The sequence below is a fragment of the Pseudopipra pipra genome, chromosome 21, assembly GCF_036250125.1.
Source record: "Pseudopipra pipra isolate bDixPip1 chromosome 21, bDixPip1.hap1, whole genome shotgun sequence".
Lineage (NCBI taxonomy): Eukaryota > Metazoa > Chordata > Aves > Passeriformes > Pipridae > Pseudopipra > Pseudopipra pipra.
The window spans coordinates 4,753,410-4,770,954 of NC_087569.1; the positions used below are offsets into that span (position 1 = coordinate 4,753,410).

Here is a 17,545-nt window from a genome sequence, read left to right on the forward strand (position 1 = left end):
TAAAGAACAAAAAGGGCTGTTCACAAATGGAATATGAGATGCAAAAATGGCAGCTTCCTACAGGTATCAAACGGGGCTCTTCACTTGAGACTGTACCTGCAAGGCACAGAGCTGAACATTAACCCCTTTCTCTAGCAAAGGTTGCCTGCATTTCCTAAAGAAGTTGTGGAATTGGCACAGCATTTCTGCCTGGGTTTGCCACTGAGTGAAGATGGCCCCGTGTCTGATAACTGATGGGGAGGGAATTGCAGCGCACAGAGAAAACAGATCCTCACAAACAGGGAATATTGTGGCAATAAATGCAAATTAAGTCACTGGAGAAATGCTGTTGCCCTCGAGTTAAAGCTGCGTCTCCCGTTTGGAAGCAGTTGTGTGATGGGAATCAGTTCAGCAGTGGGAAGGTAACCTGCTGTTCTGTGGTCCTGTCTTGTTTGTAGTTTTTGGTGCCACCATCACCTTCACCAGAAAAACAACGTTTTGCTGGGGAACAGGAAAAGGAGCGTCGTGTTCCCCTGGGCACAGCGTGCAGCTCTCCTTGACAGCTTCCTTAATATTTCTGGATCTGTGTGGCTGTATCAGTGTCAGAGGAGGCAGCTGGGCTCTGTGACCAGCAGCAGCATTGCATGAGTAAGTCCAGCTCGAGTCTCAGATCTGAGCTGGATCTGCAGGATGACTGGGAGAAGTTAATACCCTTTGAAAACTTACCAAACTATCTGTAGTTATTTTGACAATAAACACAAGTCTCAAAATGTCATTGTAGCTTTTTAGGACAGGCACACACGCTGCTAAAAAGTACAGTTTCTTATTGCTTTTGACCAGAACAGCAGAACTTGTTACCATCAAGCTGGGGAGTGAAAATCTAAAGGCAAATCTCGCTCGTGTTGTTTGTTTTTTAAAATCTCATCCTGGTATTGCATCATATATGATTAAAGTAAGGATTGAGTATTAGTTCTGTGGCAGGCTGTGACTAATTGTTTAGGGTAAACCATTGATCTTATAAAATCTGTAACAAAATCTTGAAAAACTAAGTAGCAATGAGTAGCTTTTAAATCCTGAAGTGCTTCTCTTACTGAATTAGAAACAGGTGGAGTTGTTGGCATCTTTTAGTTGAGTCTGATGGTACCAGAGCACAAGCTGATTTGCAGTAAGGGAAGGAGCTCACATGCTTCAGCAGAAGTGGAATTAGTGATCAGGTCTTAGTGTTTAATTTTGTTTATCTGTGCAGGTCACTGCAGAACTTGTTTCTGTCCTAAAAGTAGTCAGTGCTTTTCTATTTATAATGGTAGTTAAATGTGCATCTAGAAAAGAGTCTCCAGCTACTATGAACATATTTCTGCTCCCCCCCCAGCTGATCAGAGTCATGTAGGGAAAGCAGCTTGGTGGTTCTGCAGGAAGATGCAATACAGGGAACTGAGGGATGTAAAAGCCAGGGCAGTGCTGCCAATGCACTCCCAGAGCAATCCCTGCTTCCCTGCAGCAGGAAAGCTTTGGCATTTTGTGATGGTCAGGGTGATGCCCCCAGTGACATACTAGAAGAAAGGCCCTTGATGTACTTCTGGCTCAAGAATTTGGCTTTCATAGCATTCCTTGAATCCTGTTCCTTGAGTCGTGTTTCTTGTAAGGAAATTTCTGACAGCTTTTCTCTCCCTTGCTCCTTCCTGTTCCTCCAGTGAAATAATGCCCATCTGAAACGTGGCAGAATCAGTGCATGTTTAAATCACTCTGCTCTAGTGCCAAGTTTGTGGTTAATTGGATAATGTATTGAGAAATGCAGGAGGGAGGATTTGGAGCATGGTAATGGTTGGGAGGTTTTTTTTGAAAAAAAAAAAAATAAAATTGCATTGCTTGGCTGTGTGTAACAATACCAGATAAGTAATGGGTGAAACATTTGCTAGGGAAGAAATGACATGCAGTCTGAAATTCCTGTGAACAGTTATTCTGTATTTGCAAGCTGATTTGTAATGCAAAAAGTAGATGTAGAAAAATGCACAGTCCAGAGTTTTGGTTTGATCACGCTGAGGCCAAGAATAAAGACAGTTTATTTATTGGGTAGAGAACAAATACATGGATGCTTAGTATTTCTTAAAACACCAAGCAGGTGCTTATTGGCTTGTGGTCCTTTTTATGTAAGCAGGGTACAAAGTTCCCATCTTGTATATCCAGGTTTTTCTTGCACGGGTTCTTTGTGCTTGGTTGTTTCCCATATACTTTGTGGGCAAGGCCTTGAAAAGACAATGTTCTGTGGATTGAGAAAGCAGTGACAGTGTTCCAGCTTTGCATAAAGGAGTGGGGAGGGAGATGAGAAGCTGAGAAGGGGAAAGCTGCAATGGGATAGTTTGCAGAAGACAGGGAGTTTTAGGATGAAGAAACTTGTGCAGGAGAGCTCACATGTGGGATTGTGGGTGTGGGGTTGAATGTACCAGGAAAGATGGGAGAAACTTAGACCTCACAGTCAATAATAATAACTTTAAATTAGTAAATATGTGATAAATCTTACTAATTTTGTGACACATGTATTCTCAGCTTTTTTTTATTTGTTGCTGTCTCTGGTTTTATGAGACAAATCATTAATTTCTGCTTTTATTGGTAGTAATACTGAAGAAAATACAGGATTGGTTGGGTTGTGAGGAGCATGGAAATGCAGACAGATTGCTGAATGCTAACAGCATTAAGTTTTTATAAAAGATTAAACACAGTTGGGTGTAGGATGTGGCAGTGGGTCTTCCCTGCTGTCCAGCAGTCCTGGGATTTCTGGGAGAGCAGGAGGCAGTAGAGAATTTGTACTAAATCCCCCTCTGTTCCCTGGTCGTGCTTCTGTTTTGACTCTGGCAAGACACAGCAGTTCTTACTTGGTCACTTCTGTGACTTAGCAGAGTTGAACACTGAGGCTGAATAAATGTAATTTTGGGTCTGAAGGTGCCAAAGGCGGGAGGTGCCCGATGGCTCCCTGTGGGTGTGTGACAGCAGGTGCTGGGTGGAAGCTGGAGCCTGTCAGACTAAAGCTGTCTGAGAGCTTTTGCCTCCTTGCCTTGCAATAATTCGGTGCCTTCATTGACAGTTGGGGTAATAAGGAAGTTTCTGTGGGGGCTGGAGTTGTGCTGCCTTTCCTGGGGTGCAGGGAGGGGAGCTGGGGTGGTGCTTGTCCTCCTCCCAGCTGGATTCATGGGCTGCTCTGGCAAGACAGAGGTGAAGATTACCCGGTCTTTGAAAGGCTCAAAAGCAGATGCACAGAAGTATTTTAAGCTGCTGTATTTAGATGCTTTAAATTCCCCCAGATCTTTGTGTTTCTGGCTGGGAGGTTTTAAGGAAGGGGAGGATGTAGGCCCTGGCTCTCTTGGAGGCTTTTCTGAGTTCTTCCATCAGAGCTGAGCAGATCCTGTGGAGGTGTGGAAATGTACCTCAGTGAATAAGGAAGCTTGGACATAGATAGCAACATCTGGTTTTTGTGAATGGTATGAAAATTCAGGCTAAATTTTCTAAATGTCAGCTAAACTGGTAAATGGCTGGACAGATTCCACAGTGGAGCCAGACCATTCCTCTTCCTGAATCCAGTGGGCCTGTGTTTGGCTGATGGCCAGGTCAGCCTGGGTGTGCATTGCACACGAGTCTGCAGGGGAGAGCAAACTGTGGTCTAATTCCTGCAAACACTAGATTGTATCCCTTGAGCTCTGGAGATGGGATGCTCCTGTGCTGCTGTGTTATCGTGTCGCTGTGGGATTGCTTTTATGGCCTTGGGGAGGGTGTGTGCAGGGCACTTGGATCAGTTTGGTGCTTGCACTGCAGAGGTCTTTCCTTGCTGAGGAATGTTGGCTTCTGTCTGTGGCTCACGTGTGACAAGCTGAGGACAGCAACGTTGGAGGGGAGTAAAAATAAATCCTAGTGGAGTGGGGGAAGTGACACTGTTTAAAGGACTGGATGGGACAGAGGGAAGTGGTGAAGAAAGGAAGGAGTTCAGGAGTGAGCTTAAGCCTGGGACTTGGAAGTGAAACTCATATTGCAGAGCAGTTGGGAGGAGGCATTTATATAAATGCCCAGCATTTATATAAATATTGGGCAGTGCAGCTGGGCAGGATGGTGGGTCTCCCAGCAAATGCCTGGCTGTAGTGTTGCCACCAAATCCAGCTCACCTGCACTCACTGACTGCATAAAGGGATCACCTGGGGTTTGCCACCAGGCTGTCCTTGTGGAAACATCCTGGGAAAATCTGTCCATGAGATGCTGGGGTGATGGTATGACTTCAGAGGACACTGACAGATTTTTAATGTCACCCTGTGACAAACAGGGTTTATGTTCCTGGCAGCTTTTTAACCACCTGGATGGTATTTCCAGGTGTGATGAATAGTAGGAGCATTCTCATTATTCTCACTTAAAAAAAAAGGAGGGGGGTAAAAAAAGGGGAATTTAATAGCTTTTGACTTTTTGTTTTGTTTTTGTTTTTTTTAATGAAGACTCAGACTAGATATATCTTACAGGTTGTATGTTCTGTGTGGAAAAGCCCTGACTTATTCCTGTAGAAACAAAACTACAAAGCCAGAAAGGGGAGTGCTGCAGATGATGAATTACAGTGGAAGTTTGATGGGTTAAGTCTCACTCCTGTTCTCTTTGGTGCCTTTGCTAGGTATTTGAGGTTTCATGGTGTTGCTGATCTAATATTTTCAGGAAAACACAAGATTTCTCTTACCCAGGGGTCACCTTAAGCTGGGATGCATCAGCCCACCCAAAATCCCTGCACTGTGAACGGTTCCTTTGGGCAGTGATGCTCAGTGGGACTGGCACTGACACCCAGAGCCTTTAGTTGGTTTGGATTTGGTGTGAGCACAGTCAGGAGGTAGCAGTGACTCTGAAATGAGCTGGGAGTCCCAGTCTCACTGTCAGCAGCTGATGCATCCCCATTCCCAGTGTTGCCATGGGCTGCTCCGGCCCCTGAGCGTGTCCTGGGCCTCCACTGGTTTGTTCTCCATCTGGGAAACACTGATAATGCTCCCAGACCCTCTTTGAGATACCAGATTGTGAGGTAGCAGTTACTGTTCTTTTGCTACTACTTAATTCTGCTCTGTGGATAAATAAGACTCAGTGGTTACATTCTCTGCTAAAAAATACTTTTTTTAGCAGTATTTTAAATGGATTAAACAGGGGATGTGCTACTGTTGATTTGTAGGTACTTTTCAGGCTGTTGCTGGAAATAATATCTACAGAAGAGAATGTGAAAAAAGAACTGAGTAGTTGAGTGTCCTAAAAGAATATTATGGATGATTGATAGTAAATCACTGGAAGAAAATGTTTCTTGTAGATGGCTATAAAGTTGTAAACTATAGTTGCTCATACACAGACACACTCTTACTTTAGAACATACCTCCCTGTTGTGTGGTGTACTGTTTGAGGGCCAGATAGGCAATTTATCAAGTTTCCCTTCAGATTTCTCTGTACATTAAAGGCTACTTAAAATTTACATTATAGGCAGCCAGTGATATGAATGTTGAATTTAATATTCATCAGGCTGTGGTTGCATCATTTCAAACTGCAGCCAAAGGTCTGAAACATCTCCCTGTTTCAGCAGGACAGGCCAGCCACTGCCAGCTCAGGGGAAGGAGGATCTTCAGCCCCAAGCCATGACAATAACTGATGGCCAAAGACAGGGAGGGAGATGCTCAGAGCAGGTTTTCTGTGGGGTGTTAGACCTGTACCTGAAGGCTGAAATTCATTATTCACCAAACACATATGATGGGGTAGCTCGAAACTTTTTTTCCATCAACTTTTTATCTTTTATCCAAGTTGTCCAGTGTGAGTATTGATAGCCTGCTCAGGCTGTCAGCAGGGTCAGAGGTGGTGCTTTAGATGTCTGTTTGTGCCATCAGGAGTATTGATCCCCTGCTCATTGCACGTGTGCTCGTGTCCTGCACAGCGATGAGGCTGCGGCTCCGAGCGCTCGGCTCCGGGGACTCGGCAGAGGGGAACCAGCTTGGTCCCTGTTCAGCACAGCACACAGCCCTGACCCACTGAGCATTACTGCATGGGCTCCATTTTTAACACATGTGTAGCCACAGTCTGCTGGCTCAGCCTGGGTGGAAGGAGCTGCCCTTTTCCAGCCCAGCCCATGGTTAAGTTGTGAGCAGAGATGAATCCCTCCATCCTAGTCCAGTGACGTCTCATCCTTTCCTTTATCTCATGTTTCTAATCAACTTTGTTCTTCTTCTTGTTACTTCATTGATGTGACATACAAATGTTGTCACAGTAGCTCAATAAAATTTATACTTGTGTCTGGTCTGTAATTATTTTTCATTTTATTTTTATTGGGTGTTTACACGTTTTATTGCATGTTCGCGTCAAAGTAAATTTGTATCATGTTGTCACTTGGATGTTTGCTTCATTTGCAGCCATAAATAAAATGTACCCTTTGTCTCAGATCTGAAACTTGAGAGTGTTAATTTTGTCAGTGAGCTGCATATCTGTTTTTCTGTTGCAGCTTTTGTGGGTGCTGGTTAATATTGACGGTACTCAGCTTTGGTTTGGTATGTCTGGTATGAGCATAGCTGCTTTTCTAATACTAATTGTGGAGATGGGATAATATTAAACATTTAAAAACAAGGAGCCAGTAGTCTTACAATTGATCTTCTGTGGAGAGACCTCTGTGCAGAGTTGCTTACACAATTGTAACCTTAGTTCCTGTTGTGTGAGTGTGAGAAGGGTTTCATATTTTTAAAAAATAAAAAGTTGTGAATGCACTGGTTTCTCCTCCCTTCCCTTCTTCCACCTCTGTCCTCTCTCTTTCAGGAGCTCTAATTTTCTTTTCCTTATGATCTTCTGTGCATTTTCTTTGGCATGGAGTCTTGCTATCGAAATTCTTGGGATGTTGGAAAAGGGCAGCTTGATAATACCATGTCTTCAGCTCCTCTCTCCTGCTCTTCTCAACAGCTTGCCTGTTTTTTCAGGCAAACATGCTTTATACTCCTAATTACTGCTTGAACTCAGAATATGGTTTTTTCTTAATTCTTTATAAAAGTGAGTCAAGGCTTGCTGGTTTGTAGGGGTGAGCTCAGGGGGTGCTGTGCTCGTGCTTCCCAGGGTGCAGGAAGCATTAGGTGTGTGGTGAAGCAGAGAGCGAGGAGGGGAGAACTCTATAATTCTCTAAGAATTTATTTTGTGTACTTCCCTGATGAGGGGAACTTTTCTGCTGTGAGCCTTGATCCTCTGAAACTGTGGGTGCTGTCTGGTGCTTAACCCCTGCAGGACTGGGGATTGATTCCCTGTTTTACATCAGGGTTTGAATCAAATTAAACTGTCTTACTAAGCCCCGCTCTCAGTTTTATGTCCAAAACATTAAAAACATTGTTTGGTGTTTCCATGCTTGTGAGGAGGAGCTGATTTCAGGCTTATTTCTTTAATGTGCAGGCAGAGCTCTGGTCAGTCCCATGGTTGGAAGGTTGTATTGTGAAGCTGAGTTCTTCTGTACAGCTTGGGATAGACATTTTTCTCTCTGTGAGGCCTTTCCTGTGCTCCAGACCATCAGCTCAAGAGGCTGGAACTATGTGGGATTTTTTTCTTCGAGTAGTGGTGTGTTAAATACAGCACAAATTATTAAAACAGCACACACACTGTGCTGTGATCAGCTTGGTTTAGATCATAAATTACAATTTGCATCTGAGATGTCCTGGCATATCCTGAGAATAGTTAGTTCTTTAATATGCCAAGCTAAGTAAAACTTGATTAGTGTCACTATCTGGGATTTTCTGTCCTGTAAATAGAACTTGAAGTCTAAAATTGGAACTGTGAAAAAACCTACTTTAACTGGGATTAGAAGAATAATTTAGTAGTTCAGATTGATTTCAGGATCTTAGAAAGTGGTCACGGTGTCCAAGAGCTGTTGTATGTGCCATTTCATAAAAACTAACTTTACTGAAAAGGCTAAAAAGCTACTTTGGGACTGTAACATGCTCTTCTTGGCCATCCAGCACAGCCTCCCAGTGTTGGAAAAGGTGCTTTTGGTGCTTGGCTGCTCCTTGTGTGCCAAAGGCTGTTGTGTCTCCAGCTCAAGGGTTTGCACTCCCGACACCCAGAGGATCCTTGCTGGTGAAAGGGGACAGCAGGCAGGAATTCAGGATTAGAGGCTTTCTCCTGGAGCACACAAGGAGATGTGGAAGCTCCTTAAATCAGGAAATGATGGCTCGATGGATTAGTTTTCATCTTCTAGGTGAGCTTGGATTTTGTGGAGGCTGCTGAGGTGGAAGCTGGTGAGCCAGCTGGAATGGCTGGTGTGGGAAAGCTCCGTGAGTGCTCTTGTGCTGGGCATTCAGTGCTCTTGTCCTGCTTCTAGGGATGTCATGGCAAACTGCAGTCACACTTCAGAGTGCTTTACGCCCTATTTATTTGCTGTAATCATTTTAGCAACCAGTTGTGAAGTTAATTTCAGTGGTAAGAAATATTCATTCTATATCTGGTTGTTTTTTTTTTTAAAGTTGTTGGTTGGCAGCAGCCTCTTTGTACGGTGTCTTGATTGTCAGCTCTTCATTATAAATTTACTTTCTAAATGCTGACTTAAGGCCTGACACTTTGTTTGTTTAACTGTCAGTTACACTACTTGGGAGACCTAATAAAAGCCTCTCAGATCTTCCTATTGAATTAGGCCATCCTTTACCACCCCGGTGACTGAAGTAAAACAACTGTAATAGTCTTTTTCCATATCTATCCCATTTTTTTCTGAACTCTGGTTAGACTGTCTTCTGATACTGTCCTCACTGTGACAGCCATTCTCTGGCAAAAGGTCGCTGTAATGTTTTAATTGGATTTTTCAGCTGCAAGGAATATAAAAATATAAGTTTATTAATAGAGTGGCTTTGATCTTGAAGGATTCCAAAACATTTGCTGCACTGCACGTACAGGAATGGTTTAGTTTTCCTGCTCGTTCAGGGATAATCAATTTTGTCGTGGAGCATGGGAGCTGGATGTTCTGCCTAGGAGGTCATGGGGAGGAGGCAGGGGGAAATCTGGGAAGGCAGAATGTTCTTCCCCAGCTGGAATTTCCCCGGGACGCAGAATCGAACTGCGATGCTGTCGAAGGTGCCAAAGGATCTTTCCTGAGTTGTTTTGGTTTTGGTTTTCATCTGAAATCTTTGAGAAAGGTCACGGGCAATAGACAATTAGAGAAACACTTAACTGACCTTGTTAGTGTATTTTTGTGGAGTTATTGTGCTGTACAACTATTGCTGCTTCACACAGATGGTTATTGCTGGTTTCCATCTGTTCGTTAAGGAAAAGTTAAGACAGAAAACAGCAATTTTGACCGGGTTTTTTGCCAGAACCTGTAGGTTTGATTTCTTCTTTGACCATGTCAGGTTAATGTGGTGGGTGCAGTGTGCTGTGGTTTCAAGGAAAAGAGATCAAAGTGGGATCATGGCTGTGCAATATGGGTCACAACAGCAGTTTCCTGTGTTTCGGGCACCCTTTGCTTTGAACAGTCCTCAGGTATGTGCTGTGATATCACCCTGGCAGGGGGCCAGGCCAAGGGAAAGACTCTGACCAAGACTCACTTTCTGGAAACCATTTAAGCATTTGTGGCCAAAAAGACCCTCAGCTCGTGTTGCTGCTTGTTCCCAGTTTAACCTCAGTGCTCTGTGTGACCTCACAGTGCCCCAGTGGAGTTTTCCCTGGTTTTGCTAAAATCTGCTCCCTTAAAAGTTAAAAACTTTAAAGTCTTTCCAGGCTTGCAGGTGTGGGAGCTTCCTCCTGGCACTGATGTAGGTGAGCTGACACCAGTTCTAGTGCTTGTGGCAATCCTCCGTGTCTCAATTCCTGAGGAAAGGTGGGAGAGGGAGCCCCAGAGAGGCACGAGCATTATCTGGGTTTTCACCCAATAAAGAACAAAGCACAATGAAAAACTTTTCTTCAAAGTCCCATCGCCCTGCTTGTGGCACTCAGAGTTTTTCTTCACCTCACTCCTTTCTTTGAACTGCTGGATGGTTTGTTCTCGCAGGGCTGCTTTCAGAAATTTCAGGTGGGATGGAAAAATGAACCTGTCTGGAGGGAGAGCTGTTTGCAGGGGTCCTGAGCAGGGAACACAACACTCATTTCTCTGACTCCTTTGCCAGTTGCTCAACCAGATGCCCCCAGTAGTTTGTGCTGTAAGATGTTAAGTAATTAGATCATTCAGATTCTAGTTAAACATAATTAAAGCCCTGTGCAAACTGAGTGAGGCTGACAGGTTTTATAGGTTGGCCATAGCAAAAATATCAGATGATATAGCTCAGCGTTAATACAAAAAGATTTAAGCCTCCCTGCCCTCAAATAAAGAGGTGTTTAGTCTTCAAATTTAATCCTTAATTAGAACTACAATTTATGGAACTTACTAAAAACACTTTCAGGGTCTTGGAAGCCTCACTCGAAAGTGCTCCCACATAGTGTTTGCTGGTTAAAATTTCTTCTGCTCTCCTGAGTTTGAAATGGAGAACTTACTTAGCAGTTGTGTCAAGTTAAGCAGAAAGATAACAGAATTTTGCAATTTTTCCCCTGTAATTTGAGTTAGTGGGTAAGTTGGTTGCAGTGCTGCTCCTGGACTTGGGAAAGGCTTGAACAAGTAGCACCATCTCTGGTTTTTGCGCTCTGGTTTCCTTTCCCAGCGTGTAGCTGACTTGGATTTTGGGATGGTCTGGCTGTAGCACAGCCTGTGTAAGGTGGTGCCTTGGCTCCCACCAGTGATCCCACTGCAGTTGGGTTCAAAACCATCCCATTCCCTTGGTTATTGTTGAACAGCAGAGCTGCAGAGAGTCGCTGGGGAACGCGGCCGCGTCTGGAGGCATTGCCAAGGGAAAAAGTAAATGCGGGACTGTGAGCACAGGGCTGAAACATGAGTTACATGTTCCAGCCTTTGATTATTGTTGTTTTATTACAACACTTTGAAGCTAATCTTGATTATTTCTCTCCCTCATTTTACAGATATGACACATTATTTTGTTGTTTGTTTGCTGGCAGGCGAAACATATTTTCTGAAGGAAAGTGTTAACAGATCTGCTGATAAAATGTCTGTCTTCTAAAAACTGTCTGAAGACAAATTGAGTATTTGTCTACATGTGCTGTTCACACTGTTGTACCAAACAAATTAGCAAGATGATTCTTGTCTTTTCTACGACGTAAACTTTCTTTTCCAATGTTGTAAGAGCCCAGAATTGTGAGCTGGACGCAGGGTGATCCTTGTTCTGCTGAGTGCCCTGAAAGCTGATTGGAGTCAATAACCAAAAATTAGGGACAGAAGATTCACAGGGAAGTTACACTGGAAAATTCAGATTTTAGTAGTAAAGGGGATTTTGCAGTTAAGCATAGTTAAAGCAGAAAAATCAGGAGGAAGAAATCTGCAGTTATTTCTTGGCAATCCTAAATGAAGAAGTTGCCTTGCCCGGTACTGAAAACAGCTCCTTTGCATGCGCTGCAGAGTTATTTGATGCAATAACTTCCCACGTCCCCTCCAGCCTCTCCCCACCATGCTTAGTTATGTCACTGTGTGATGCTCCGAGCCTTGCTGTCCTGGCTGGAATCTCGAGACTGTTTCCAAGCTTGTATTTCTCACTTGGCAGCACACGCTGCGGCTGGTGGGCAATCTGCCGGATCCCTTTTTTGTCAAACATCCGAGTTGGTGTCTGACACTGAATCCGGGAATGAGAGCGGGGAGAGTGAAATGTACGGTGGGACTGGAGATATCTGCTGGGTGTCTTTGTGCATTTCTCTGTGCTTATTGCTTGTGATTGATTCTCGGCTCTTGTGGTGATGGAATGACAGATTTTGCTCTTTCCTTTCGTGTTTTGAGGGATTTGCATGACCTGGTAAGAGGCAAATTTTCAGCTACTCCTTTTTAATCAAGCGCTATCTGCTTACAGGTGAAAAACTCAGTTTCAGGAAAATCCCCTAAAGTTCTCTAGAAACAAACCAGTTTTATAAAGGTGTGTGTACGTGTGTGTGTATGTTTGTGTAAACACACAAGCTCGCACAAGCACAATCTCCTTTCTGGATCAGCTCCCACCATGCAAAATACAAACCTGAAAGGGCTACAATTGATTATGTGCAATAGGAGACAAACAACCAAGATTTTGGGAGAGGGCAGGGTGTGGTCCAGATCTGGCAAAACATTTAAGAACTGAACATTATTTTTTCAAAGGTAGGGAAACTTTAAAACATTGATCCAAGAGTTAAGACTGGTTGGGAGAAGGAAAAGAGTACAGTAAACTGAGACATCCCTTTGGAGGGGGAGGTGTCGGGGGAGGAATTGGGAAGAAAGAACACGCAAGTTTAGGTTAGTACATGTTCATGTTCTTCTGGTTTTTTAACTTCATTTGTTTCCCTGGCAGATGTCCCATGGCTTTGAGGCCTTTGTCTGTGTGAGAGAGAACATGAAGGAGGGCTTGGCAGGACGCTTGGGGTTGTGTGGAATAGCTGGTAGTCGTATTTATAGTCGCTGTTGTCTCTTGGCTTATGCAACTTTGATAACCAGCAATCGCTCTGTGAAGTTTCATGTCGTGTTGGCAACTCGGCTTTGCCCGAGTTCCCTCCACTGATTCTGTAGGTACAGCTCAGGTACAAGTTTTTGTAAGGTCTTGTCACATCCACAGACCTTTGTTGTCACAGAATACTTTACTTTTTGTGGGCAGCCCCTATATTAGACTCCCTCTTTTAAAACATCTCCATACATTACATGCAACTGTTTAACTGAGCTGAGAAACAGCCTTTTAAAAAAGATCTCACAGTCCTCAAGTGACAAGATTTTTCTGAGCATTGTAGCCTATATATATATGTATATGTTAAATATATATAGTGCATCCTCCTTTAAAGGTACTTCATTTTTTAATGACTGTTGTACCTCAGTGTTTTATTTTGTCTTCTTTTGACTTGCTAAAATGCACAGGGGAGTCGGTCCTGCAGCCTCTCTGGTCTGCAGGGGAAGAGGAACAATATTTGGTGGCTGTGAGGGTTTGAACCTCCTGGTCACCTTTTACTTTCTCTGTGGCTCTAAATGGATTTATAACTCTGTAGCTTTATGCCTTTAAAACACCTGGTGTAATTGCTTAGAAATATCCTCCATGTCAGCCTTTATTGCTTACTGTGATTATGCTTCTGGTAACCAGCCTTTTCGTCAGACTCATAAAAGAAGTTTCTCATAACAGGATTCTGAACAGGGCTAAACAATATGCAGAGTTCAAAGTGCAAATGTGTTTTATTGGGGAAAGGAGATTATTCTGCTGTTCTTCGATTCCTTTAATTTGAGATTTCCAGGTGCTCTGCGTTGAGTACATGCATAAGTTTAAAAAAGTCATGTTCTGCCCATTTCATTGATGGGAGTTGTGTGAGAGCCTTTTTATGGCAGGTCTAGAGGTAAGAGGAATGTGCAGACACGTTCTTGAACTTCTGTACTCTGGTTTTTATCCATTAGCAGAGTTTGCACATGAACTGTACAAAAGGTTGAAAAAATGCTGCTTAATGTTGCTGATTTAGCACCTAAACTGTGTGAATGCTGAAAAATCTGTCATGAGAGATTTTGTACCTTCAACTTAGGGCTGGTCTTCTGCTTCCCAGCAAAGCGAGGGTCCTGTGAGGCTGGAGGGGGGTGAGGGCTGAGCTCTCAGTGTGTTTGGGTGGGGAAATATGTTATATTTGATAATTCTGCATAAAGAAACATCACTGAGCTGTGTATTCTCACGACAGTGAAGGCAGAGAGGATACAAGATCCTCAGACAGTTGAACTCTGTGTTGTACTCCCTTGATCTTGATGTCTCCCCTGGCATCCTCCAGGTGGACATCAGAGGGTTGGGAAATTGTGGTTTAACATTGCAAATCAGCTCAGTATATTAGTTCTTGTAAACTGTTTCTGGAGATTGCAGGATTGAGGAGGTGTTATTTATCATCACTTTTAGCTAAAGAGTTCCACCCATGCAAAATTCTCAGCGCTATGAGAGTTACACTTTTTGGTAGGCGGGTTGTTCTCAGAATCTCGAGCAGAGGAAAAGGTGGTGAATAGTTATTTTCGGGCCCTTTTAAAATATGAAAATAGAATTATTGGGATTAGTTGGTATTTCTGCCTTGGAAATTTGGGCTAGACTTCGAAGGATAGGTGGAATTTTTTGGGAGAAACGAGGTGCTGTAGATTGGTGGAGACTGGAGTCGGAGAAGACAAAGTAAATGAGTGTGGGTCGCTCGGCGTGTCCCAAATGAAGGAAGCCAAGCCTTGTCCTGCTCTGAAGCGGCAGAAGGATGTGTATGAGCCTCAGGAAACGCTGCTGAGCGTTCAGTTTGCGGTGCAGTTGCCTCTGCCCTGTGTGCTGTGGGGTTTTGGTGGGCTTGAATACAGCTGTGGACTGGTGTGGGGCACAGACCTGGTGCAGAACCTGCCCGGGTGGTTTGAGCTGTTTCCCTGCGGGACAGGGACAGCGAGAGGCTGGATTTCTTTTTCAGGCATAGACTGTATCATAGAGCATAAAAATCAAACACCGTGGGATGGCAAATACTGTTTTTTAAACTAGTTGGCTTGTTGTAGCTGTGATAATCTGTGTTGATCAACCCTTTTGGTGTTTGCTACAAAATTTATTCTAAAAGGCATGGTAGCTCCTTCTCCTTGGTGGCGATCCAAATCGGCTCTGCTGCCAAACTTGGCACTGGTGCCAGTGGTTTGCTTTAGCTGATCTAAGAATATAATACAGATGGTTTGATAGTCAGCACAGATATATACAGATGGCTCGAAACTTTCGGATTTCTTCGTTTCATTCCATTGTTTCTTCTCGGTATATCAAGTATCTCCAGAGATATATAAATATATACATATATATATATAAGTGCTATTCTTAAAACAATCTGATCTGTATTTGTTTCAGCTTGTGGCTGCTGTTGCTATAAGATTTTGTCAGCAAAGGCTGGTGTCCCATGCAAGCTCCACATTCAGCGTGTCGGCACAGGCGTGGTTATTTATCAGGCACAAGAATCCTCCTGTCAGGCTGTTTGACCACCACACCTGTAGCTACTCTCCAGTTACATGGGATGGAGAAGGCACATCCCATAGAGAGAATCTGTAGATCCAAAAATCCAAAGCTTGTGGTTGCCCACACTGGCTCTGTTCGCTGTTGCTGACCCTGGTGGTGGCACCTTTTTGTGTTGGAAGCAGTGAGGTTTTAGCCTCGTGTAACAGCTCAGGCACATCAGGGAGCTCTGGCTGAAGGCTGGATGGTTTGCTTTCAGTGCTCATTACAGCCTGTTGATCTCCTGCCAGCAGAAGTTTGTAGGCTGGCAGTTGGTTCCTGCTGGCTACAGGTGTGTGACATCAGTTGCCTGCTGGCAGGACGGGGCGTGAATAGAATCGTGACATCATAACTTCAGTGCTCTCCCCGTTTCTCCCTGCACACAGTGTTTTGCTGCTGACACAGAGCATTGCCTGGGCAGAGGGTACAAATAGCCTCTGCTTTGACTTGCTTCTGATCTGCTCGTTTGTGGGAGATCCTCGTTCTGCAGGTCGGGGTTATTGACAGCTCTGTCCTGTGCATGGAACTTGGAGGTGGTGGTATAGACTTACTCCTGAGCAGTGATTTACTCAGCTGCCTTCATAAGGCTGTTCAAGTGCTTAACAACGCAATTAATGTAATTTAAGGACAGTTAAAAGCACTAGTGGTTCTTTTCAACTTAATTTTAAATGCTGAGACAGATTAAGCAGTTTGAACAACGACACAATTCTGGTCTATAGTCACTGAACGTTTAAATAAAACATAAAAAACCACTTGGGATTTTGAATCCAAAACTTATGGACCACTGAAGTGAATGATTATGGATATATTGCCTTGTTCTGGGATCATCAGACGTCTGACAGGTTAAGCATGATCAGTGCAAGTCACTATTTAGGTGGGAGACCTGTAATGAATATTTCAATGCTATAGGAGGTACTGCTGGAGACTTCACCACGTTGTACATCTCTTGAGTTCATTTCAGTTCCACTGCAGATACTGGTGTGATGATAATTCCTGAGATGAGACACGAAAGAGATTTATGCATCTCTGAATGCATCATATTCCATGTGCATGGAGGCATTTTATCTAAATAGCTGGGTAGTTTTTTTTGGTGTAAATAGTTTATATTTTGCAGGCTCTTTTCCCCTTAAGTTTCACTAATGCTTCAGTTGATATTCTTAATACACTTCATATTTTAATACAGAGACGTTAATAGGTTACCAAACAGGAAGGAAAATTGCCTAAGAGTATCCTTATGATGAAGCTGCCAGCCAGGTCCATCAGCCCAGCTCTGGGATGAGGCAGTGGAACTGTTCCCTCGGGTACAAAGGCCCATCCTGTTCCATGGCTTTGTGGAGCAGGGCAGTTCCACCTTTGCTGATGAGGGGAGAGATGCTGGCTGTTCGTGTTGGCAATCACAGCAAGAATAAAGTGGAACATAACTGTCCTTTGGTCAAATAAAAGCACTGAGGGCAGGGAGGACGCTGTGGAAAGCAGTGTTTTACAGGGAATGCAGTGGCTCCTGCCTTGAGCACTGAGCTCACTGGAGGTATGTGTAGATTAAAGGGAAACATGAATCCAAAATGGAGCGTGACTGTGTAAAAGCTTTGGTCAAATGATCCTCTGCACGGTGGAAACAGAGACACCTCAGTTGTAGGTGGATGATGCAGGGCCATTAGCTGGCTTCAGAGTGCAGTCCTTGAAGTTAATGGTGCTGGGGCAGTCAGCTGAGGTGATCTGACACCAGAAGTCAGATCAGTTGAGAACGAACAATGTGTTTGGTAAAACTGGCCTTGGCTTATGGGCTGTTAAAGCGTTTGAGTTAGTTTTGAAAAGGTAGTTTGTCTTTGAAAAACCAGGTGCTCATGTGATAAGTTTATTCAAACAGTCCTTTTCTACCAACCTCGAGAACTTGGGTTCTGCTTCAGCCTTACTGAAGACAAAGTAGTTCTTAAAATTTGTCTTCATCCTTGCTCAGTAAGGATAGAGCCCAACTGGGGTGTTTCCCAGAGAGCTGGTTTCGGGGTGACTGACTGGTGATGATGAGTGACAGAATTAGCATAAACTCAGAGCTACGGTTGGCTGGTGCCAATTGGCTGTGTGGGTATAAGAGTGGCTCTTGGGAGCGATGACAGAGCCTGATTTTTATCCCTCCCTCCCTCTCTCTCACCCCCCATCTTCCCACACCCCATCTTCCCACCCAGCGTGCTGAATATCCGTCTGGTTGTTAAATACTTGAAAATCAACCTCCTTTAGCAGCCTGGATCAGGCTCTGGGGAGGAGGGTTAAAAAGAGAGGGCTTGTTTGGGGTGGGTTGGTACATGGGGGACTGACCAGGGGCTGCCCCAGAGAAGCAGCTGCGTGTTGGGGTGTCCAGCACTGGGGGGACTCCAGCAGAGGCTCCGGAGGTGTCTGTCCGTGCTGGGATGTCTGGGATGTGTCTCCCCACACCCCGAGCTCTCGGCATTACGCGATTCCTCGGCGAGCGTTGGTGGTGGTGGCACGGGGCCAGCTTGTCATGTCAGTGTTGAAAATTCCGCTGCACTTCTCCAAACGCTCCCAACCTGCCCCGATCTGCCCGG

At 44.2% G+C, this 17,545-nt stretch overlaps 1 protein-coding gene across 7 annotated transcripts in view; it reads left to right on the plus strand.

The window, feature by feature from the left end:
* The window catches only part of CUX1 (cut like homeobox 1), a 271,634-nt gene that overhangs the window by 3,326 nt on the left and 250,763 nt on the right, over window positions 1-17,545 (plus strand). The gene's annotated exons all lie outside the window — the stretch shown is intronic.